This window comes from Dasypus novemcinctus, chromosome 12, assembly GCF_030445035.2.
Source record: "Dasypus novemcinctus isolate mDasNov1 chromosome 12, mDasNov1.1.hap2, whole genome shotgun sequence".
NCBI lineage: Eukaryota > Metazoa > Chordata > Mammalia > Cingulata > Dasypodidae > Dasypus > Dasypus novemcinctus.
This window is the reverse complement of record NC_080684.1, coordinates 51,616,359-51,639,878: the sequence shown is the minus strand read 5'-3', so window position 1 is coordinate 51,639,878 and position 23,520 is coordinate 51,616,359.

The window sequence follows — 23,520 nt, the reverse complement described above, 5'->3', positions numbered from 1 at the left end:
AATATTCTTGTGTGCTTGAATTCTTTTTTTTTTTTTAAAGAGTTAATGCTGGTTAGATTTTTTTTTTCTCTCCCCTTCCCTCTCACCCCCAGTTGTCTGCTCTCTGTGTCCATTCACTGTGTGTTCTTCTGTGTCTGCTTGCCTTCTTGTCAGCAGCACCAGGAATCTGTGTCTCTTTTTGTTGCGCCATCTTGCTGCATCTGCTCTCCATGCATAAGGCGCCACTCCTGGGCAGGCTGTATGTTTTTTGCACTGGGTGGCTCTCCTTATGGGATGCACTCCTTGCACATGGGGCTCCCCTATGCAGGGGATACCCCCGCGTGGCACGGCACTCCTTGCGTGTATCAGCATTGCACGTGGGCCAGCTCCACACGGGTCAGGAGGCCTTGGGTTTGACCCCTGGGCCTCCCATGTGGTAGGTGAAATTCTATCAGTTGAACCAAATCCGCTTCCCAGTGCTTGAGTTCTTGACTTCTCTCCTTGGGGGGCACTGGTGTTGTGTTTACCCAGCAAGAAGTGAAGAGTTGCTCTCCTCAGAATATACCCAAGGGACACACAGAGAGCCTGAGGGAGACCCAAAGGAGTTTGAGGGTGAGGAAAAAGCCCAACTTCAGATTAGAAGGGATCCTCTCCTTTAGCTGTCCCATCAACATTTGTGGGGGTGGCCCCCAGCCACCAGACAGTGCTCTCCAGCTGACTCACTCAGCTACCACAAGGTCAAGAGGCAGATGCCAATCCCAGGCATGGCTTTTGCACAGCTCTTGCAGATCCCACTCCGTTGTTTCCCCAATCAAAACCATAGTAAAATTCAGACATACGCGTGTCTTCAAACAGCGCAAGCACTCCAGTTTGATGGCAACACCTAGAGCTAGAAAGCTGCTGATAGCACACTCCCGTACCTCAGGACTGCCTAGAATCCAAGAGCAGATGCCGGGCACACCAAAATTCAAACGTGGCCTAAGCATCCGACATCGGGAAATGGTGTCTTTGAGCACAAACACTAAGAATATGCACTTTGGACAAATCCTGGATCTACCTCTTTTTATGATGTCAACAAGTTACGTAGCCTTATGTGACTTGGTTTCCTCATAGATAAAATGGAGGTAATAATAACTTTCTCCAGTGTCTTAGTGAGCATTAAGTGGATTCATACATACAAAACGCATATCACATGGCCTGCCATTTAGTAAGCACTTAATAAATGTTTGCTGTTATTATTATGCCATCATACTGTTAAAGAGTATGGTGATTAAGAGTCTGGGCACTGGGTTCTAGTCAGGCTCAGACACTTCCTAGTTTGCAACACTTCCTTGTTACTTGATGTTCCTCAGCCTCAATTTCATCAACTGTAAAATGAGGATAATGCCAGAAGCTGCCTCATCGTGTTTTAAAAATTAAATGAAAAGAAAATGTTTTTAAAAATTTTTAATTTTTAAAATTAAAATTAAAAAATTAAATGGAAATCATGGGCACAATGAAATTAACAATGGGTCTGATGTAAACATGGCCTAACAATTGTTAGTTATTATTATTAGTTAACAAAATGGGCCTGATTTTAGAGCAAAAGATTTGAGAATTTTTAGTGTTTCCCCCTAAAGGATAAAAATGACTACTTTGCTGAGTCAAAAATCTAGGAACATAATTTCTTAAATTTCCTGCCTTGCACAGGTTTGATAAAACAGCATTTGGCAAACTCCAGATGGCAGAAGCAAGGTCAAAGCCAGTTTCTCCAGCACCGCTACCCTCAGCCTGCCTCCAGGTGGCAGCATGTTAGCATATTGAGCTTCAAAAAGCCCCAGAGCAGCAACTCCGGTTAACTCCATCTAAAACCAAGGGTCAGGGCAACCCTATCCCTGCACGCACCGGAGATGCTCGGATGCACTTGGAAGTGCCTCTGGGAGAGGAGGTTTGGGATATGGACAGGGCTGGAGAGAGGAAGGGCTGCAATGAGGGTGTGCAGGAAGGGCCCCTACTGTAAATTTTCAGCATTGCCTAGTTCAGGGTCCCATTGGGTGCTAGAATTCTCTCTGCAACATCCTTCCCAAGTGTTTGTCTGGCCGGAATCCCTCTTGGGAGAAACAATCCCCTCCCTCCCAAGGTGACTCTACACTCTGGGACATCATGCTCACTAGGCGGCCTTCTCCATATTGAGTCAAGAGCTGCCTCCTGACATCCCAAACCCATTGGTTCCCATTCCACCTTCCAGGTACATATCTAATAAGTCATCCTTCTCCCGCTCATGACCAGCCTCAAACATTTGAAGAATGCCATTCTGCTGCTGCTATAGATGCCCCCCAATACATACACACACACAGCTTTGCTTAAGACCAGACCTTGCCAAACCATTAACCAGATTGCTTTTTGCATTTTATGATCTCCAGTCCCTTTTCCATCCTGATCCCTCTCTGCTGGAAGTATCATGACTTGACAATTTTCCTACTCAAATGTGTACCCAGAAGCCAGCCCAATATTCCCCATGTTTCTTTCACCAACTCAGAGTAGAAGAGCATAATCAGCTTCCTTGTTAAGGACTTTCAGCTTCTATTCAAGTAGTCAATTCAGTTGATTCTATTTTCAAAGTCAGTTAAGTTAGCTCAGAGAGGGAAAAGACCAATATATTGCTTAGTAGAGTGGTGATGGAATTTTGCTCTTTTACTTGATTTTAAACGTAACAGAGGAGAGAGTAGAAAATTATTTCTTTGTTGTGTTTTTGGTAATCTGGCTTTCCCAGTTACTGTCAGCTGCATGATGACAGGGACTGCTGTGTCCCTGGAGAATGGCATGCCATCTGGCACAGGGTGAGTACACAAGAAGTGTTTGTTTAATAAATGATTGAATGATATTTTGAGAGTATAGGTTCATTTTTTTGTTGTTATTGTTGTAGTTTGTTATAGTTTGTCGTAGTTGATTGTTTTTTTAAATAGTCAAGAGGAACTTAAGGATTTCCATATTTGCCATGACCTTGCAGGCCTGGCCATCAGCTAACTTAGTCAAGTACACGTACCCTTAACATTCCCCAGTATAGACTCCAGGTGTGATTAAATTTGGGCAATGGGATGTGAGTAAAATGTGATGGGTGCATTCAGCAGAGAGGAAGCTGTTTACCCTGCCCATTCCCCCTTCCGGTTGGCTAGGAAGGGGGGGACTGGAACAATCTTGGAAGCCATGTGCAGAGGATAACAGAGCCACCTATCTGCCCTGCACCTGCTCTATGACCTGTTGGCTGTTTCTGAGAGAGAAATAAACCTCTGTCTTGTTTGAGCACTATATTTTGGAATCTCTTTGTTACAGCACTTTAGATGCCACCATAACTATTACAACATGTCATGAAATTTCATTTCAGGAACTCTTCAGAACATCAGCCCTTCGTCCTATATTGCCTTTTCCAGGGCCCATTATCTCCAATAACCACAAGCTTTCTGAGTGGTAATGAGAATCCCAAGGACTAGCCTTAGACTTAATGTTTTAAATCAATATTTGATATTCTAAAACTTCCAAGACAAAAGTTCCTGTACAATAATTGAAAGTTATAAAAATAGGATTAAATCAAAGACAAATGCTGTGAAGGTTATTAAAAACCCATAGGAGCAACTGCAAGGACTCCAAGTCACTTGTTCCAATTCAAGTCTGACTCTACCCAGAATTAGGCAGACCCCACAGCTCAAGGGCAACCCACTACAGGATTGTCCATCAGGCACCGGTCGCAAGTTATGGGGCCCTGCTCCCTGTGCTCCCAATGAGCTAACTACAAAGTCAGGAGTTCCCACCACCCCCTTCAGATTCATAAATTCATTAGAATGACTCACAGAATTCACTGAACGTGCTATACTTGGATTATAGCTTTATTATAGTAAGAAGATACAAAGAAAAAGCCAAAAGAAAAGACACAGAGGGTGGGGTTTGGAAAGGTCTCAATTTCAAGCTCCCATATCCCCTCCACATGGAGTCAGAGCCTGTCACTCTCCAGGCATAGTAGTGATGCTGCTGTGGAAGCAGAGAGATTCTTTTCTCAGTCATGGAAACTCCTCATAGCATTAGGGTCCTGGGCATATATGGGTCTCGTTGTATAGGGATGATTGATAGAATCAGTGCCCACAACGCTGAACTCAATCTGTAGCTACCCCTTCCCTCCTAGAGGTTGAGGTGGTGGGCTAATATAAAGCAGCTCAAAGCCCCAACCCTTTAATCAGTTGGTTGTTCTTTGGGGCCTGGCCAGCCCCCACCTTAAAACTACAAGTGTTGGGAACCAGATGTGGCTAAAGTGATAAGGCCTCTGCCTACCATGTGGGAGGCTCTGAGTTCGATCGCTGGGGACTCCTGGTGAAAAAGAAGAAGAGAAAGCATGCCTGCATGGCGAGCCAGTGCCTGCGCAGTGAGCTGAGTGCCTGTATAAGTGCCTGTGTGGTGAGCCAGTGCCCACATGGGAGCCAGTGCCCGTGCAAGTAAGTCATGCAGCAAGATGATGACACACCAAAAAGAGAGACAAAGGGGAAAGTCAAGGTGAAGCACAGCAGAGACTAGGAACTGAGGTGGCACAGCTGACAGGGAACCTCTCTCCGTAACAGAGTTCCCCAGGATTGAATCCAGGTGAATCCTAGAGGAGAAAAACAAGAAGAGAAGACAAAAAGAGAAATAAATACAGAAGATTACACAGTGCATGGACACAGACAGCAAAAACAGTCAGCGGGGGGTGGTGTGGCGGGGTGGGGGGTTAAGGGAGAGGGGGAGGAAATAAATAAATAAATCTTTAAAAAAAAAAAAAACTGCAAGTGTTGTTGCCCCCCACCTTGTCCTCTCATTAGCATATGAACCATCAGGTCCTGACCCACCATGAGGGACAAAAGGCACTCTTACCACAAGAAATTCCAAAGATTCAGGGGTAGCTTTCCCAGGAAATAAGGACAAAGACCAGCCAAGATTTTTCATTATACTGCAGGTGTCCACCGTGTTTTCTCCTCAGGGTCACTACTAAAGTAGGCAGCTTTGCCCTTGACCCTACTGGGTTTTTTTGGAGCTATTTATAGAGCACCTGCTAGTCTGGCAACAACCATGCAATGGAGGTCTTTTTTATTTCCATCCTACAGATAGAGAAGCTGCAACTCAGAAAGGCTCATGCTGCTTTTCCAAGATCACAGAGCTATCAGGCTGAACCAGAATTCAAGCTTCTGAGCCTCCAGAGAGCAAGTTTATGTCACCACACATAAGGTGGGACTTGGCCTGAAACAGCTCAGATGGGTAGAGAAAGAGGAGGAAGAGCCTCCAGTTTCCAGCTTTAGGTGGATCCCTTCACCTAGCCCTAGGCTCACCTTCCAGAGGATGTGGCAGTGGCACAAATATAAGCCAGGAGCTTCTGAATGTGTGAAGAGGGGCCAGTGATGAGAGAAGGATCTGAATCCACAGTGGTTTGGCAACCATAATGACAAAATTCAATCACCCTTGAATTATCACACTAAGGGGAAACATGTACAAAAACATCAAAAGAAAGTTTGCCAAAGATGCAGGGTAGCAGGAGGGCCTTAAATATGTTATGCAAAGTGGAGGATGGTGATTGTATCCACCCTAAATGCCACAGGCTTCTGAGTAGACAACCTATCAGGGATGCACAAAAGGTAGAAACTTCAAAGAAGGTGGCTACTGCCAGAGGTGCTACAGGGTTCCCAAAGCTGCGGACTTCAACAGACACAACCCACCTTTTCTGAAATCTCCATATCCTGCTTCTACATACCTAAATAAGTTGTAGAAGCATTCTCTGCACAGTTGCACAATTTACATTGGAGAACGTATTGCATAGAATTGCAGACAGGATGAACTTTCAAAACCACAGACCTCATCATTTTGTTTCCCTACTTTTTAATCTTTGCTAAGCACTCTCCTCAGAGTGAGCTCAATTTCCTTATTATGGCATAGATTTCACATCCCTGGCCTCTGCTCCCCTGCTTGGCCTCGCCTCTCACTACACCCACCCCTCTTCTCCCAACCATTTTCTAGCCTCCCTTTGCACTCTTTCTTTCAAGCCAGTCTAACTTTATTTCAGTTCCAGCAGTGGCCATGCACCCCATCCAAGAAGGGTCTTTGATTTCCCTCTGGTTGAAAACGTCAGGCCCAAAGCGGCCTCCATCCAGCTAACTCCTATACATCCCTAAGGATGTGACTTTGGTGTTTCTTTCTCTAGAAAGATTTCCCCAGTCTCCCATGTCAGGGTACCTCCAATGGGATCTCTTGGCCTCTTATGTCTCCTCTCTGAGAGCGTATTCCCTATTGAACTGAAGTTCTGTGATAGCACCAAATAAGACAGTGTATCTGATTTTGTGCCTAACGCATTGTTAAAGGTCCCCTCTCACTAGGTTTGCAATAATTAACAAGCCTGACATGCATTGAGGAAAGACAAGCCTCCCCACCCCCACCCCCACCTGCCATAAGCCTGTGGGTCTGTAAGAACAGCACTTCCCCAAAGGTTGAACAAAGAAACCACAGGGAAATGGGAGTAAAAAGAGATACAGACCTTCACCCCCTAACGATCAAAGCACCACCTGCTCCTCCAGCATTCCAAGAAAACACAACCCCCTACCCCACTACCCTCTGAACATATCTGGGAAAACCTTCACCTCTAGGGCTTCCTATTGGCCCATGTACCTCACTCAGACCTCGGCCCCCTTTCCAGGAGTGGGCTGAAGTCTCTTTTCAGACCCCTGCCATGCTGTCAGGGTGGAGTCTATTTTTCAGACCCCCTTGTTGGCAGAGCTTCCCAATAAACTTTCTGCCTGCAAACAGTCTCCATGTGCCAGCAAGCACCCCTTATCTCCAACACACATAACAGGACCTTAATAAATATGTGTTGTCTATGTCCCCTCCTGGACCATGCCATCTATGAGGGCATGGGACTTGTGTACCAGCCGCCGCAGACCTAGCACATTACCTTTCATGTGCTGATCATTTATGAATGTTTTTGAATGAATTTATTTCTCTTTGTCTGACTAAGATCCAATCATCACTTATTTCAATTTTGTTGGTTCCCTAGGTCCTAAAGGGAGGGTTCAAACAAACTCTAGTAAGTTTGACTTCCCAAGGAAGAGACATCTTCACAAAACAATGGAGCCATTTTGTCCAGTGTTGAAGTGTATCATATTTTGCTACTAAGATGTCTTCCTAAGTTCACCCAAAACTGAACTTCCACAGACATGTTTATGGCTTTAAAGGCCCATATGCTCTGCCTCTAAGATTCTGCAAGAGTCCTTAAGACTCCTGGAGGTTCCCAATAGCCCAAGACTCTAAATTCATTATCAGCTAATAGTTTTGACTAAATTTAGCAGTGGAGCAGATATATGAGGCATTTCCTGGACATGTCTGAAAGAGACAGTGCTGAAAATTCATGCCAATGAGCAATAAATGTTGCAAAAGAACTCAGGAAAAACATAGAAACATATCTGTTTCTGTGGCTTTGAAAAGTTGCATACCCTTGAGGCAGGTTAGTATAGGGAAAGAGGGAAGGCAGCTGGGAGACCTCGCCCAGAAACCCCTGCTCCTAAGAACAAAGCCAGGAAGGACCTGCCTCTACCCTGGCTGCAAGGTCCCATTTGGAACTCTTTCTGGGGTCAAGGGGCAGCCCCAGATAAGTCCAAATAGGCCTCCCATCAGTCCCCTGAGATCTAACAGGCCGGGATCATAAGGCAACCAACCAGAATAGCTGGGGCCCCTCCCTGCATTCAGAAAGGGGAGGAAGAAAGGCTCTAAAAAGGCCCAACCTAGGGCCCCACATGCACATCTCACCCTGTAGCACAGCCCACACCCATATCTCAGATTGTGTGCTCAGCTCATTTCTTGTTTCTTAATTAACTCTTTACCTACTCAACAGCATGTCCTTAAATTATTTTATGCAACTTAGCCAAGAACATAGAGGCCCTCCCAGAGCATTCCACCAACACCCTCTTTTTTAAAGCAATTTGCCAGTAACTTTGTTCAGTGAGCTCCACCCAGTGGATGGATATGAGGACAAGGAATGGTCATACCTCCCAGAAGCAATACACCACCTTGACCTTTGCCAGACCTGAAAAATTAAAAACAGATATCGAGAAACCAACATGCTTTCAAGGAGGAAAGAAAAATGCAAAAGGAAAAATTCAGCGCAGACACATGCAGTGCCTTTTCAAAGTCACCCACCTGAGCCAAGGCTGTCTGTGCTCCATGACACGTGTTCCCTGGAACACTGTCAACTTTGGAGAAGAAGCAGAATTAAGGGAGAAAGAGCAAAAGATGCAGAATGAGAAGCCAATGTACTTGGTCAAATCATTTCAATCGTTCCAGGCCTCAGCTTTGTTCATACTAGAAAGCTGTGAGACCTCCCTGAGATAAAGCATGTAAAACACTTTCAGAATAGCAAAACCTAAATATTAGTTACTGTAATCTTGCGTTCATTCTTTTCTTACAGTTTATGAATATAGGAAATGTGAAAATTTGAAAAGAGAACTGGAGAAGGAAATAAGTTATTTTCCACTGAGACAGAAATCCTATGTGCAGCTCCAGATGGTAGAATTTACTCTGCACCAACAGTGAGGACATCTGATAAATAAACAAAAAAGACAGATGTTAGCTGAAAAGGGGCCTGGGTAAATGAGTATCATCTTATATACTGAGTCAATTACAAAATGTTGGCATTGACAGAAGAACTTGGAATATATCTAATCTATTTTCTTTCCATCACAGATAAGAACTCAAAGACTGAAGGCAGGTAAGTGGCTAGCCTAAGGACTCACCGGTGAGTTCCTAAGAGGGCCAAGACAAGAACAAAGTTCTTTAGCATATACAGCATTGCCTCCTAGAGTTCAATCCTACAATTAGCCCTGCAATCTTCTAAGAGCCTGTAACACAATCCTGCACACTGTCCTATAACACAACACCTTAAATTACAAAATCAATAATTTGCTAATTCTTTCTTAAAATACGCTATTTATTTTTCATTCTAATTACCTTCACCACATTAATTCTAAGAGATGTATGATTTTGTAGCCTTGAGCATATATTAAATTGAGCAGGGTTTTTTGTTTGTCATTTTAATCTTTCCTGTTCTGTTCTATCTCAAGTTTGATGCCATTTCTCATCATGATGCTTTGGCTCAAAAATTTTCCCCATTTCAAGAACCAGGGATTCTGATGCCAACATTCCTTCATCCCATATGTATTTAATGCGTGTGTAGGACATGACAAACACAGTGAATGAAAAAGACAAAACCCTCTCCCTGGTGGAGCTGACATTCTAGTGAGGGATGGGACAATAAATACATTATTCAATATAATATATAGCTGGGAAAATAGTGATAATGCTATGGAGAAAAATTAAGGCAGGGGAAGTGGAAAAAAAGGCCAAGGTATTACAATTTTTTGTACGGTAGTTGCGAAAAGCCTCACTGAGAAGGGAACTTTTGAGCAAAGAAGTAAAGGGAGAGCAAACTCTGCAGATTCATAGAGTTCTAGATTAAGAGAAAAGTGAATGCAAAGGCCCTCAGTTAGGGAATCCCTTTCCAGTCATCTGATCCATTCAGTCTATATTTTAAAACCTACCTGTTAGGAGAAAGGAAAACAGTGGTTCCTTCGCCAAGAGCTCATCATCATCTTATCAAACATGGTCATTGTTCCTCACCTGGTAACTCTGGGTACCCCAAACCAAGCACACTGTCCAATAGTGCCAGGGTAAAGGCCATCCCAGGCTCAAAACAGGACTCTCCAAAATCTTGTTCCTTGGTATATGTCTGATGAAGAGAAGAGAAACAGGTGTGTTTGAATCAAAGGTTTGAGGAGATAGACAGGGATGAGGTCACAAAGGCCTTGCAGTCCAGAGCAAGGAGTTTGGAATTTATTCTAGTGCAACAGAAAGTTTCTATGCCAGTTTCTGAGCTCAGATTTACCTTGTTCAGGGATCATGCTGACCGCTAAGTGAGGAATGGCCTGGAGCAATATTGGCGGCTTTTGAACTGGATTATAGCAGTGGAGATGAAGATGAGGTGGGGGCGAGAGGCAGGGTACATTTCAGAGCTAAAAGCAGTTGGTGGATTGGATGTGGTGAATGAGGGAAAAGGAAGAATTGAGGATGATTCCAAAATTTTCTTCAAGCAATTGGGTTTTTAGTGGTGCTATTTTCTGAGATGGAAAAGAAAGGAAGGTGAGAAGGTTAGGGATGCAAAGGGAAGAGAAGTGAGTTTTTTGGGGGGGGGGTTGTTTTAAAAAAGTTGTGTGTTTATTAAAGAAATTGAATTTATAATCAAATTCATCCCTACATCGTCAATTTTGAACTCAGATGGCTTTCCTGATGACTTCCGTGAACTTGAAAGAAGAAACACCACCAAACTTACAACAACTCATTCACAAAGTAGAGGGAAAAGGAACACTTCCTGATAAATTGTAGGGCACCAGGATAACCCTGATACCAAACCTGGCAAAGATATCACCCAGAAGTAACACTGCAGACCAATATACAAAAATCCTTAACAAAATATAATCATACTGATCCAACAACAAATGACAAGGATAAGACATCATGACCAAGTGTATTTATCGACAGGAATGCAAGTTAACATTTAAAAATCAAACTTTGAAATCCACCCTGTTAACTAAAAAAAGGAGAGAAAGCATCCTTTATTTAGAGATAGAGTCATCACAATCGATTTTGAAAAGTCATTTGAAAAATATCATTAACCTATTCATTATGAAAAGAAAAAGACCTCTCTCAACAAAATTGCTGTAGAGGCCAATTCCCTACATGTAATAAAGTACATCTACATAGATACTTTGATAGTGGGTTTGTTTTGTTTTGTTTTGTTTTCCCCCTTCCCCTCCCTTCCCTCTTGCTCTTTCCCCATCCTGTTGTTTTTGCTGTCTGTGTCCATTCACTGTGTGATCTTCTGTATCTATAACTCTTTTTGTCTTCTCTTCTTGTTTTTTCTCCTCTAGGATTCAATCCTGGGGACCTCTGATGTGAAGTGAGATTCTCTGTTACCTGCACCACCTCAGTTCCTGGTTTCTGCTGCACTTCACTTGACTCTTCATTTCATCTCTCTTTTGTTGCATCGTCATCTTGCTGCCTGACTCACTTGCGAGCACCCAGCTCAAAGCACCAGCACACTTTCTCTTTTTCCTTTTTACCAGGAGGCCCCAGGGATCACGTTGTTTTTTTTTAATTCAAGAAGTTGTAGGTTTACAGAAAAATCGTGGATTAAGGAGTTTCATTTTGGATATATTAAATTACACCCAAGTAGAGATGTCAGACAACTCAATATATGTATAAGTCTAGACTTAGAGGAGCAGTCAGGGCTGAAGAGAGAGCATGGACTCATCAGCTTACAGAGAATGAAGTCATGTTTCTGGGTGGACTTCCCTGGGAACTCAACTACTCCAGGTTTCCACCTTCCTTCCACACTGCCTTCCAGAACCCAGGAACCAGGGAACAGAAAATATCCACCTCTCTTCCTCTTCACATACCCGTACCCCACCCAAATATCAGAGACCTTGGTACCATTCACTTTTATCTTCTCCATTCCCGTGATGACCAGGAGTGTCCAGTCTATACCACAGGGAGAATGACTGCCCTCCTTGCCCATAGGAACTTGAGAGGAAAAACAGGAATCATTCTTTCCTGGGAGCAACAAAGTGAGCTGCTTTTTCTGCTAGAGAAAGGCAAACCACTTCTACCTCTAAAGTTGATTTCTTTCTCAGCACATGGTTTGAAATTAAGCAGGGAATTGGCATTGCTACTTTCCATTCACAGCTATCTACCTAGCACAGCTGTATAATATAATGTTGGAATCATGATGTCCCATGGAATGGTGGACTCCTACTAGGAGGCCCTCTGGTGGTCATAGCAGTACCAATGATAACCCTAACTAACACTGAGTATTTACCATGAGCAGACTGGTGATGAGCAGGTCACCAGGTTATCTGACTTAACGCTCACACTAGCCCTATGGCCAGAAGGCAAAGGAACCTAGAAGAGAAAGGAGGACATGGCCATGTGATGGGAAAGCCAAGAAACCCAAAGATTGCTGGCCAGTCAGAATGCTACAATCCCAGGAGGAACCAAGGCTTCCAGCCTGTGCAACAATGAGCCAATAAATTCCTGTTTAGTAAACCAACCTGTTGTATGGTGTTTGTCATAGAGGCTTTAGAAAAGTAATTCTTTCTAATTCCTCAGAATATATTGAAGCCATCCCAGAAGAAAAAGGGAAATTTTTAAATATATTTTTCACTATAAAAATAAAACACATAACATGATATTTTAGAAAAAATGGAAAAAAAATTAAATCACCCTTTATCAAAACCATTGTTAGCATTTTTTTAAAAGACTTATTTATTTATTTCTCTCCCCTTTCCCCCCCACCCCGGTTGTCTGTTCTCCGTGTCTATTTGCTGCGTCTTCTTTGTCCACTTCTGTTGTCAGTGTACAGTAATCTGTTTCTTTTTGTTGCATCATCTTGTTGTGTCGGCTCTCCCTGTGTGCAGCGCCATTCCTGGGCAGGCTGCACTTTCTTTCGCACTGGGCAACTCTCCTTACAGGGCGCACTCCTTGCACGTGGGGCTCCCCTAGGCGGGGGACACCCCTACGTGGCAGGGCACTCCTTGCGTGCATCAGCACAGTGCATGGGCCAGCTCCACACAGGTCAAGGAGGCCCAGGGTTTGAACTGCAGCCCTCCTGTGTGGTAGATGGACGCCCTAACCACTGGGTCAAGTCGGCTGCCATTGTTAGCATTTTAATATACCTTCCTTCCAATCTTTCTTTTCTCTCCTATGCATCTTTTTTTCCTTATAATTGTAATCAAGGTATAATACAAATTCTTCATTAAAGAACAGTCCTAAAGATCTATTTTCCTTCAGAAATTTTCTATTCTTGAATATGATTTTCAGGTTTGATTTCCACAAATGTAAAAGCAACAGGTATTTGTTTGGACACCCAGAAGCAGTCTGACCCAGAGTTCCAAGCCAGGAGTCCTGTAATATCCCAGCCTGTTCCACTATGCTTCCCAGAGAACCAGGATTACTATAGAGACTGAATTTGGATGTGAAACCTCAGGACAGGTCACAGCGCTTGTCCAAGCACACTACACTCAGGACAGGTGTCCCAAAGGGAATATTTGGGGGTTGTGGCTGATTCACTTCTTGCAGGGGTTAGTAGCACAGCTATCCTCCAGCTCAGGGCATGGAGAGCCCCAGGGAAGGCATGCACAGGGTCCCAGGATTCCTGGGAAGTTTTTCTCTGGCCACCAGACAATGTGCCATGTGGCCGCCCTCAGAAGCCTCCCCCTTGCCAGAAGACTCTGTCCCTCTATCTTAATATTAATATACTTCCCTGGGGGACTAGGGCCTCTGGGGTCATGCAGACTCCCAGCTCTACTACTGACTGCCTTTGCGGCCTGGACACTACTTAACCTTTCTGGGCCAGTTTCCTCATCTGAAAATGAGGACTATAACAGTTCCTGCATCACAGAATTGGAAGGCTTAAATGGACATTTGGCTGAGTATCAAGCACATAGTAAGAGCTCAACATGTGGTGGCTGCTATTACTAGAAAAGTTGTCCATATACATGGCCATGAAGGAAGGTGTGGAGCAGTTGTCTATGCAGTGAAAGCTGGAGACCGCATGTAAACAAGAGGCTACTTATCTGGTACACCAAATTCTTGCATCCTCTTATTACCATCCAAGCATCAAGGGAGCAGGGAAATTGCCTGAGACCTCCCCTGTTCCTCTCAACCTCTCTTCTATCTTCCCTGTGCCATTTTCTAAGAACACAGGAAGGACTATGCCAGGGGTAATATTCCCATTGGGTGAAGACTCAAACAATATAATGCCATCCATCAGGGGTCTGAGGACTTCCTGCTGCACTGGGTGTTACCACCTTATTTCCTGGATTGTGGGAAGGTGAGGGGTACAAGGGGAGGGACCTGGGAAGCTGGAGCAATGGGGACAATACACAGTGGGCTTTGGGCAAGAGCTATTTACCAATCCATATGGAGGAACTGTGACATTCTAACAACCAGTATGGACCAAACAGCATGTACAACTGATTTGTCCCCAAGTAGAGACCCTGGGAAGGTCATCTTGGAACCCCCTTGAAGAAAACAAGGGGCCAGATAATGGATTAAGCCCATTTAGGGGTACATGCCTGGGTGACTTGAGGAGAAGGACTTTATCTGCTTAAGTGTCAAGACATTCTCCAACCACATCATTCCCTACTGCATGCCTAGCCGATGCAGTAGGTGGAAGGAACCAGAAGCTGCATGAACCTGTGTCCAAAACCACAGTGAATTCTTTTTATTATTTTTAAAATTATTTATTTATCCCTCCATTGATTTTGCACTCACTGTCTGTTTTCTGTGTCTATTTGCTGTGTGTTCTTCTGTGTCTGCTTGTCTTCTCTTTAGGTGGCACCGGGAACTGGTCCTGGGACCTTCCAAAGTGGGAGAGAGGTGCTCAATCTCTTACACCATCTCAGCTCCCGACCACAGTAAATTCTTGAGGTGCAGTGCCAATGCTGACTACCCCACAGTCCTGGGCCTGGAAGGAAAAAACACTAAACCCTGCAGAGCAGGGTTCTAACTCAACCCCAGCCCCTCCTGCCCATGCACTCAATTACTCATTCCACGAATATTCATCAAGCCCATATTGGGTGCCAGATATTGTCCTATGGACTAGGCATACAATAGTGAGCAAAACCAACAGGGTCCTGCCATCATGGGACTCAGCCTAACAGAGGAGCCAGATATGTGAACACAGAATTACAAAAGAGCATGATAAGAGCTACAGCAAGGAGAAAGACCTGGCGGTAGGTGAGCAAGGGGGACATCTAACCCAAAAGTCTCCTAAAAGGAACTAATGTTAAGCCAAGACTGATGGGGAGCTAGCCAGGTGAAGAGGTGGGGAAGACTGGAATGGCACATGCAAAGCCCAGACACTGGAAGAACCATCAGAAAAATAAAACAGAAACATGTGCCCTCAAGTTCAACTTGATCAGTTTGATGTCCCAATTTTGGTATAATTGATAGTAACATGTAGGTCACCTTCCCTAACCGGAGAGCAGTTTGGGAAGACTATAACCCTCTAAATCTAAACTTAAACTAAAATTGCACTTGGTAGAGAGACTAGCTTAGAAGGCAGTGCTACACACAGGGGCACACCTATGGAGGGGTACCCAAGCACAAGGAGTGTACCCCGTAAGGAGAACTGCCCCGTGTGAAAAAAAGTGCAGCCCACCCAGGAGTGGCACCGCACACATGGAGAGCTGAGTCAGCAAGATGATGCGCAAAAAAGAGACTCAGTTTCCCAATGCTGCCAGATAATGCAAGTGGATGCAGAAGAACACACAGCAAGTGGACACAGAGAGCAGACAATGGATAGGAAGGGAAGAGAAATAAATAAAATAAATCTTTTTTTAAAAATTTTTAAAAAGAAGGCAGTGCTACAAAGTGTTGTGTTGAAATTTGGTAGCACATAAACCCAGCTTCAAGTCCCAACTCCACTGCTTCAATGCTGGGTGACTTTGAGTAAATCAATTCAACCTCTCTGGGCTGTAACGTCCTTAGCAGTAAATGGAGAATAATGCTGGTGTCTACTTTGTAGCACAGTAGTGGTATTCAAATAAGCATAGATAGAGTCCTTAGCATGGTGAATGGCATGCCGTCAACTCTTATTATTGAAAATATTAATAGTTCTACCCACTGCATACCCAATAGGATAGCTATTATTAAAAAATAAAAATATGGAAAATAACATGTTGGAGAGGTCATGGAGAAATAGGAACATTTGTACATTATTGGGAAGAATGTAAAATGGTGCAGGCACTGTGAAAAACAGTTTGGCAGTTCCTCAAGAAGTTAAACATAGAATTACCATCTGACCCAGCAATCCCACTTATACATATATACCCAGAAAAACTGAAAACAGGGACATGAACATTTTGCATACTGACATTCATAGCAGCATTATTCACAACTGCACAAAGATGGAAGCAACCCATGTTTATAAACCAATGAATGGATTAAAAAAAGATGGTATACACATATGTTACCAAATTTCGTTTAGGTTCTTTGACTACGCTGCAGAAATGAATTTCAAGAGCAAGTCGGGTGAGTTAAGCCAGTAACTTATTCAGGTAGGGAGGGAAGAGAAATGGGAGAAAATAACAGATCAGAGGCCCCAGGTAGAGAGGAAGGGGCTGAAAAGTGAAAAAGAGGGTTGATTTACAGACTACAATTCCCCATTACAGATTATAAATCCCTAGGTTCACTTGCTTGGCCACACAGCGGAGGAAAAACAGTGAGAGCAGTGCGCAGAGGGCAGGATGAGTCCACAAGCAAGAAATCACGTGCGAGAGCAAGCGTAGGCCCTGTGCCTGTTTTTTGAACTGTTGATTATCCCACCCCTTTGCTAATGGCAGGGGAGGAGTTCCAGCTGTTTACTGTTTTAACTGCTTATTTCTCCCATCAGTCTCCCAGGAGGGCCCAGTGATAAAGTCCTTGGGGAATATCCGGGGCTTCTCCTGGCTTTCGGAGGAAGTCTTCTGAGTGGCAGGATCTTGGGAATGGGAGACTTCCAGCAGCCCTCCTGGGGGTTACTGATGTCCATGTGGACTTGTTGCCAGGTTCCAGATCCATCTATTGATTCCTTGTCTTACTAGCCAACTTCATATTCAATGGAATATTAGTCAGCCATAAAAGGAAAGAAATTCTGAGACATGGGACAATATGGATGAACCTTGAAGACATAGAATGAAATAAGACAAATGCTAAAAGACAAATATTGTTTGGCCTCAATGATATGAAGTAATTAGAATAAGCAAACTCATAGAGTAAGAATCTAGAATATAGATTATCAAGGGATGGGGTGGGAATAGGGAATAAGGAGTTAATGCTTAAATTTGTATGCAGGAAGCTGATGTGGCTTGGTGGTTGAGCACCAGCTTCCCACATAAGAGGTCCCAGGTTCAATTCCCAACCTTGGTGTGTTAAAAAAAAAAAAAAAAAAAATTGTATAGAGTTTCTATTTGGGCTGATTGTAAAGTTTTGTGAATGGAATCAACAGCACTGAATTACATATTTGAATGTGGTTAAAGGAGAAATTTTAGGTATTATATATGATACTAGAATAAAAATTTAATAACATAGGACTGTACAACACAGTGAATCCTATTGTAAATGATGGGCTATAACTAATAATAAAAATTATAAAATGTTCTTCCATGAATTGTAACAAATGTACCACACTAAAGCATGGTATTAATAACAGAGTGGTAAATGGGAACTCTATATTCTATGTACGATTTTTCTGTAAACTTATAACATCTGTAATTTTTTTTAAAAATTTGCTTTAAAGGAAAAAAAGAGAAACCCATCCTAATCCAAACTTCATAGCTAACTTTGAGAGTTACCACAGGCTCAGTTCTGTTCTATGTGCCTTACATGATTATTCTATTTATAACATGACAACTCAGTAATGAAGGTACTACTGTTATCTGTGTTTCACAGACTAGGAAACCAGGACAGAGGGCTTTAGTGACTTTCCCCCAGGCCAACAAAGAGCTAAAGAAAACAGGCTTCAATCCCAGGAAGTTTGGCTCCAGAGTACACTTCTCTAATCACAACGTTAATCTAGCCCCCCAGTTTCTGATAGAATTGAAAATATAGATATAGATATATATACATATCAAGCAAAATGAGCAGATGACTGTTTTGGAATGTGGTCAGAGTTCGGGTTGCCAGCCCTTTCTAATCCTTTCTGGAGGCCAGGCCAGGCTTTGAAGCTGATTAAGCTGACTGCTGCTTCAAGTGTAGTGTTTGATAAAAAGCACCTGACTTGTGGCATGAGGCCAGCATCCCAAGGGCCCTTAGGTCTGGAAAACATCTGCAAGTAATCTGCAGCACCCAGACCATAAAGCTTTATCGGCTGACCTGTCCCAAAGCTGCAGGGAAGATTCTGTATCTGCTGGTACAGCACACTTTCAACTGCCCTATTTTTAGAGAAAGGCATTCTTTCCAGGGCTGTGCTTCTGAAGGGAAAAAGCCAGCTCTGTCCCAGGGCAGACCCAGTGAACATCAAGTCACTTCTACCCTCATTTACCTGACTTGGGGTTCCTTTTCTGCAAGTTTGTGGATGACCTTTCAAAGCATTTAACCAAAGGAATTATGGAATGCTTGCTCTTTCCCCAGGTGTGGGAGTACAGCATGATGTAACTTCTGTGCCTGGGGGTGGAACCTAAGGTACCGCTCAATCAGTAGCATCTTGCCAACAATTCAAACACCACCATTAGGTAGATCAAAAGTCGTTATTGACTCTAAAGAAGCAATCTACTCTCTGCCTAGAAGAGCCTGCACCAAATCTCCCTGCGTATTTCCATCTTTCTCTCCGATCTCTCAGCAAGCTCTCTTCTTTTCCCCCATTTCTCAATAAATTCTTCTTCCTGGCCTAACTAAATTCTTAAATTCTTTTATGGGACATAGGGAAGAGCCTAGAGGAATCCAACACTTCCCCAGATTCATTTGGTGTGCCATTGCCAGGAGTTAGGTGACTGAGTGGGGCTCCCTGACCCCTACCAGAGACCAGTGAGTTTTAAGGTCTGCCTGTGCCCACTTATGGTTCTGCCACTTTAAAGGGGGTTCCTGGATAGGCTCCCACGATGTAAACTCGGTCTGCCCAGACTTCCGGGTCCCCCTCCAGAGGTGGGAGGAGCGAGCTTCCACGCTGTGTAGATCCAAGGAGGTTTTGGGTGGCAAGTGAAGCCGCCACTGAGACCTGATCGGCATGTGGCCTGAGTCCTGCAGGAGTCTGCCGGGAGTTGGCCAGGCTCTCTGTGTGAGTCCAGAATGGCTACCACCTGTTGTATGGTTCCTCTGACCGCTCTTTAACTCCTTTTAATTAAAAGTGCCTTTGATCCTCCAAATACTGCTGTCCTCATTTTGGATCTGAGAGATACTAGAATGCCTTAGAAACTGAAAATGCATTTGTTAGCCAGGCAGGAGCCCCACTTTCAGTAATGACCTGAGGCTTTGTTCCTTCTCTATCTTGGGGAGGTGCTGAGATTATCTTGGTGGGTCCCTGAGGGTATTTGCTGACAAGTCACAGGACAACTAGTCTCTAGTTTTTTTAATGGACTTTTCATGTCAGGTTTAACTGCAGAACTGGGCCCCTGGGAACAGCTGTGAGGTGAGCTTGCTCTAGCCATCTGCAAAGTAGGCAGTAGAAAGGTCCCTAGCCATCCCCTTTCCTAGGGTCAGCCCAGCTTGGGTGTTCAGTGTGGGAAACAACCTAGACATCCCCAAGACCTCTAAGGCTCTGGGGACACCCAGAGACAAAGCTCCCAATCCCCAGAACATGGGGCCAGTGACCAGGGCTCCCTGATATCCAGGACCCTGGCTTGGCAAGCAATCTGTTTAGTCAGGTCTAACAGTAGGACACTCCCAGACCGACAAGCACGTTTTAACCTCCCCTAGGATAATGAGTGGCTCTTCCAGCATTCCAGCAGATTCCGCATCGAGGTGACTTCTCCGAAGTTGGGACAACCTGCCTACTGATGGTCTAAAAAGAAAGGCACTAATCTTTTCCTGTGGCACTACATGGACCACAGTATGCCCTAGAGTGGGCTCTTCATGGGACCCTGAATTCTAGTTAAACCTGTATAGGAGAGAAGAGGATAGACAGATTTGAGGGCCAGAGACCATGTGGCCATGTCTCCTTAAAGAGATGAAGAAACATCCCTCTGTGCTCTAGAATAAGGAACCATCAATTAAGATTAAAAAGTTCCTGGCTTTCCTAGCTCTCTGCTTATTTCCTTGTAATACTCCAATCCCTCCAGTGAAAAAAGTTTGCAGGGTTTTACTCTTTACAGAGGGTAACTAATGGGCTGCAGCCCAATTTGTGTCTCCTCAGGGGCAGCTCCGTACTTAGCAGCTGCCCAGAGATTTTCCTGGAGAAACTAAACTGGAGGGTCCTGCACAAAATTTCTGCTGTGACAGACACTGGCTGTTTTGCGTCTAGGTGATTCTAAAGTCAAATCTTTCCCTAAAATAAGCTAAGCTAAATATGTAAAATTCTCTCTTCTGTTTTAATCTGTGCTTGTTTTACCTTTGTCAGTCTGCTCATACCTAGGAATTCATAAATCATATTTGGGGTTCACCAGTTACAAATTGGATATCAGTGAAAGGTAACCTAAAAATGAGTCTTTAATGTCAATAATATCTTGCAATTGAATTTAATGTGTAATTCACCAGTGGAATTAATTCAACAGCTGAAAAAGCAGAAAAACAGCACAGTTGTTACTAATAAAATTGTTTTAGTTGCTTAGTTAATAAATGGAAGTGCCCAAATTGTTTTTAAGTGGAAACGTACTAGAATCTGTAACTAAGAGTTATATAGATGACTGGATACTTTAAAACAGCAGAAGGGTAATATCTGAAGTTGCAATAGCTGGGTAGATTTAGCCTAGAGTAGTTATAAGTGTAATCTTTGACTAATTTATCTTTGCTTATGGTTACTTCAGGTCTAACCACCCTCTTACTTATGCTAGCTATTGTGATGGTAATTATCAGCTGAGTTTGCCTTTGTTTATAGTTACATCAGGTTTACCCTTACCCCTTGCCTTTGCTTATAGTTATTTCAAGATGACTCAGCCCCCTAGGCTCAGGGGAAAGCAAACTTGAGATACCCCTGTCTCCTGTCCCTCTCCTGGTGCCAATAACCTTGCTTTCTTTCATGGCTCCAAGTGTGGACTAAATTGCTGCCTGGTGGAATTCTCAACCCGCAGGCCTGAACATCCACTCTACCAGCCTAGTAGCCGCCATTTTCATGTTCTCCGAGGACTGGGAAGTGGGGGAGGCCTCCCAACTTGACCGTTGAGGTTCCTAAAAGCAGCAATTCATGAGAGAAACCAGTCTCCCTGAGGCTTCAGTGACCTCAGCAAATATATACTGCAATTAGTGTTTTTCATCTAAGGTCTGCCAAAGTCAAAATGGGAAATAAGCAAAGCTCTGAAGTAAAGTAAAATTTTGTGAATTGTATTTTAAAGCATTGGAAGGAAGCAGATTAGGCTCAACTGGTAGAGCATCTACCTACCACATGGGAGGTCCAGGGTTCAAATCCCGGGCCTCCTGACCCACGTGGTGAGCTGGCCCCTGCGCAGTGCTGATGTGCGCAAGGAGTGCAGTGCTACACAGGGGTGTCCCCCACATAGGGGAGCCCCACACGCAAGGAGTGTGCCCCATAAGGACAGCTACCCCATGCAAAAAAAGTACAGCCTGCCCAGGAGTGGCGCTGCACACACGGAGAGCTGACACAACAAGATGACTCAACAACAACAACAAAAAGAGACACATAGCTGGTGCCACCAACAAGAATATGAGCAGACACAGAAGAACACGCAGTGAATGGACACAGAGAGCAAACAACTGGGGGGAGGGGGAGGGAAGAGAAATAAATAAAAAATGAATCTTAAAAAAAAATTAAAGCACTAGAGACAATTTGGTTATACGCTAATAATTAAAAGGAACAAAATTCTTGTGCAAAACTGCATGGTCACAGTCCAAATTAGCCTTGAGAGAAAACTTTTCAATGTTATTTTATGGTTAAACTTATTTTGTGAAAGAATGAAAGCTTTAATAACTTTAGTGAATTGTGTTTTGTGTCTATTTCTCTATTTGTGTCATCCTATTTGTTCAGTGTATATCTTCATACATCGGAATGGTAATATCAAATTAATAAATGAAAATTCTTGAAAGAGCTCTATTAAAATTGTTAAAAATTAAATATTGACAGGACTAGGCCACATCCCCAGCCCCCATAACAGCCACATTTTTCAGAAGCGGCAAGTTTGTTATTAAACCTACCCCATTGTGAAAGAGCAACCAACCATTTATTCAGAAGAAACCACATCCCGTGACACAGAACAGCACCCATCCTGGGCCTACATATCCAGATACAGTTCATTTCCTCACAAGAATAGACAAAAAAGGAAAACGGACTTTGGCCCAGTGGTTAGGGCGTCCGTCTACCATATGGGAGGTCCGCGGTTCAAACCCCGGGCCTCCTTGACCCGTGTGGAGCTGGCCATGCGCAGTGCTGATGCGCGTAAGGAGTGCCTTGCCACGCAAGGGTGTTCCCCGCGTGGGGGAGCCCCACGCGCAAGGAGTGCGCCCGTGAGGAAAGCCGCCCAGCGTGAAAAGAAAGAGCAGCCTGCCCAGGAATGGCGCCGCCCACACTTCCCGTGCTGCTGACGACAACAGAAGCGGACAAAGAAACAAGACGCAGCAAATAGACACCAAGAACAGACAACCAGGGGAGGGGGGGAAATTAAATAAATAAATAAATCTTTAAAAAAAAAAAGAATAGACAAAAAGCCACATGACCCCATCAACCCCTCCCACACCTCTAGAATTCACTGCCCCTAGCCCACTACCCCCTTGCCATCCCTATAGGCCCTCATGTCTTACCCAAGCCCAAACCCACTCCCACTAACTAAACATGTTCCTGCCTGTACAAGTACGGTATAACTTCACAACTGCCTCTGCCAGGGGTGGGCTGAAGTTTCTATCTTGTCCCCTTCCTGTTGGACTTTCTCAATAAATCCTTGCCTGCAATCATTGGTCTCCACATCCAAATGGTCTCACCCTGATATCTAACATATGGTACCGAAACCCGGGATCCAGGAAGAGAAGCCCTCCCCCACCATACCTTGCAACCTGGGAAGCAGTGAGCAGTGCGAGCAAGCTCAGGCTTACTCCAAATCCTCCTTGGTGAGCTTGTTGCCTGCTCTTGGAAAGAGGATAGAATAGGCAGCGGCAGCTTGCCCGGGCTTACTCCTTGATCCTCATTGTACAAGTCTGGGTCCTTTTCACCTTCTCCCAGAACTCCCCAGAGTGAACCCCAGAGACACTTGGGACTGTGTTAAGACCAGCAGATTGGTGAGAGATCTACCCTTGCTGCTGCTGTAACTCCATCCAACACTGGACCGCGATTATCACTGGGTGAGTTAAGAGAATTCTCCTCTGGACGATCCTGTTCTTTCTCCCATTGTTTCAGACAACTGCACAAATCCTAGCTAGGTCAGTGATCTTTTCCATTTTTGGGGACCACAGCAGTTGCTCAACCTGCATCCCCAGAAGCTCCTCAGGAATCACAGATGTCTGATCCTTGGTGTAGACTTCCTGCTGATAAGGTTCTCTGACTAGCTTGGGGATGCCTGACTTGCTCAGTTAACCTTTGAGAGTCCCTGACCTCATCGCAACTTCCAAAAATGGGAAACACTCCTTCAGATCCTCCAAAAACTACACCGCTTGGCTGCCTCCTTCAGAACCTTAAAACCTTATATCCTGAAGGAGATATCAGACCCAAGAAACTTATCTATTACTCTACTACAATTTGGCCTCAATACAATTTGGAACATGAAAATCAATGGCCAAAACACAGTACCCTTGACATACAGATCCTTAGAGATCTGGAAAACTTCATCCAATGCAATGGCAAGTAGCTAGAGGTTTTTACGTTCAGGCTTTCCT